The sequence below is a fragment of the Canis lupus genome, chromosome X (genome assembly GCF_011100685.1).
Source record: "Canis lupus familiaris isolate Mischka breed German Shepherd chromosome X, alternate assembly UU_Cfam_GSD_1.0, whole genome shotgun sequence".
Classification (NCBI taxonomy): domain Eukaryota; kingdom Metazoa; phylum Chordata; class Mammalia; order Carnivora; family Canidae; genus Canis; species Canis lupus.
Window position 1 is genome coordinate 111,464,273 of NC_049260.1, and position 2,758 is coordinate 111,467,030.

General features: G+C 43.5%; 1 pseudogene; it reads right to left on the minus strand.

The window, feature by feature from the left end:
* Nucleotides 1-596: 596 nt before the first annotated feature.
* Nucleotides 597-2,077, minus strand: LOC100682674 (annotated as a pseudogene).
* Between the last annotated feature and the right edge of the window lie 681 nt (nucleotides 2,078-2,758).

Consider the following 2,758-nt stretch of genomic DNA (forward strand, 5'->3'; position numbering starts at 1 on the left):
AATAACTCAAATTAATAAATATTTTCTCCTTTTTCTGGAAGTTTCATAGTTCTAGGTTTTACATTTAGTTTTGTGATCCATTTTGGTTTAACTTTTTGTATGGTGTGAAGTATGGATCAAAATTTATTTATTTATTTTTATATATGGGTATCTAATTTTTCTAGACTCAGGTGTGTGTGTGTGTGTGCGGGTAAGCTTTATTTCTACTCTCAAACTCTTACTACTTTGCATGAAGTCCTCATCCCTAATCTCAGAGATGGCAGAAACTGTAATAAACGACCCACGCCCTCCACAACACAGTGAATGCTAATGTCCCACACCCCTTTGGGGAAGGGCGCTTACACTACATACTTTTGGAGACACCCCAAAGGTTGTCTGGTGCACTTTGGTATAGAAAGGATTTGGTCCAATTTCTTCCTGGCTCAGGATAGTAAAAGGCACATAGAGTTGGTTGCTCAGCTCCTCGGGGTAGGTGGAGCAGAAGGTAGACGGGGTCTGGGACAGAAGGGCAGACTGTGGGTGTGGGCTCCGGGTCTGGACGACAGAGGTAGTTGATCCTGGGTGGCTGCTGGGGTGGCTGAGGGCAGCCCGAGTGCTCAGGCCGCGTAGATGCTGCTCTGGTGGTTTTCGTCTGCCCAGGGCACCAGCTCGCTGCTCTGAAACCATAGCTGGCTGTCCCTTGGGGCCCCCTCCACGGAGTCGCTGGCGTGAATGATGTTCCTGCTGATGTGGACGCTGAGTCCCCCGATGGTGCGGGGGCGGTCTCAGCTGAGTCGGTGTGCCCTATCACGGTCCTCGGGGAGCCGACCACATTGGGGCCTTCCCAGACCATGGCCACCACGGGGCCAGAGGTCCTGTAGCTGATGAGGGCTGGGTATAGGGCTTCGTCTGCAGGTCATGGTAGTGCTCAGCAAGGACTCTGTCCGGCGCCTGCAGCATCTTCACCCCCACTGGCTTGAAGCCCCTCCTCTCGAAGCGCTGGATCACCCCCCCCACAAGCCAACGCTGCACCCCATCTGGCTCCACTGCAACCAGGGTCCGCTCTCGAGTCCAGGAGGACCCTCCCGAGTTGGGGCGTGAGCAGGCTCGGCCCGGAGACCCGAGGGTCACTCAGCAGCCCAGGGAAGTGCGGCGCACCCCAAGAGGCCCCCCCATGACCCCGGCCGGGGGGGCCGCTGGCCGAGTGCGGGGAGAGCGCGGGCGACTGAGCCCCGAGGGCGAGGTGGGGGCCTAGACTCAGTTGTTGAAAGAAGTTTATTTCCCCTATAATCTTCCTTTAAATCTTTGTCTATAATCAGATGTCTGTATATACATAACATGCAGGTCTCAATTTTGTTCCATTGGTATATTTCTTTTTTTGGGAGATTTTATTTTTCAGTAATCACACACGTGGGACTGGAACGTCTGTCCCCAAGATCAAGAGTCACATGCTCCAGTGACTGAGCCAGCCAGACATCTCCTCCATTGGTACATTTCTGTCACTGTGCCGATACCACACTTTCTTCATTATTGTTGCTTTACTATAAGCCTTGGAATGAAGTAATGTAGACTTTCCAACTTTGTTGTTCCTTTGTAAGGTTCTTCTGAATATTCTAGATTCTTACATGCTTTCGATTTCTATTTAAAAAGTTTCTCTGGAATTTTGACTGAGATTGTGTTGAATCTGTCACTGGATTTAGGAAGAATTAACATCTTAACAATATCGAATCTCCCAATCCATGAGCAAGGTATATATCTCTATTTATTTCGTTATTTCATCCATTTCTCTCTACAGTACTTGTAGTTTTTAGTCTGTAGTTCTTAGTTTTATATAATTGTAGGTTCATATGCAGTTATTAAGAAATAACTCTGAAAGATCCCAGTCTATCTTGTACTTAGTTACCCCAATGGTAATAATTTGCAGAAATATAATACAACATTGCAATCAAGAAATTGACATTGATATATCTACAATATTCAGATTTCACCAGTTTTACATGTGGTGCATATATATGTGTGTTTATTTAGTTATAAATATTTTACCATATGTGTAGATTTGCATGAGGACCACCACAATCAAGATATAGAAGAGTGCCATCACCACAAGGATCCTTCCTATTACCCCTTTATACCCACACTCACTTTCCCCTCCTCCCAGTTTTGTAACCCCTAGTAACCATTAATCTATATCTCTAGAATTCTAATGGTTCAAGAAAGTTCTATCAATGAAATCATATTGTACATAACTTTTAAGGGATTTTTAAAAGGATAATTCCTTGAAGATCTATCCAGGCTGTAGTGTTTATCAGTAGTTATTCATTTTTTAAGTTTTTATTTAATTCCAGTTAGTTAATATACAATGTTATATTAATATACAATGTTATATTAGTTCCAGGTGTACAATATAGTGATTCACACTTCCATATATCACCTGTAGGTCATCACCACAAGTGCACTCCCTTAATCCTCATCACCTATTTAACCCCTCTGGTAACCATCAGTTTGTTCCCTGTAATTAAGAATCTGTTTCTTGATTTCTCTCTCTCTCTCTCTTATTTTTACCCTTTGCTTGTTTGTTTTGTTTCTTAAATTCTACATATGAATGAAGTCATATGGTATTTGTCTTTCTCTGATTGACTTGTTTCACTTAGCATAATACTCTCTAGCTCCATCCATGTTGTTGCAAATAGTAGGGTTTCATTCTTTTTTATGGCTGAGTAATATTCCATTGTAATATTCCACAACCCTTTTTTTTTTTTTTTTGGAGTCTGTAGGCTCC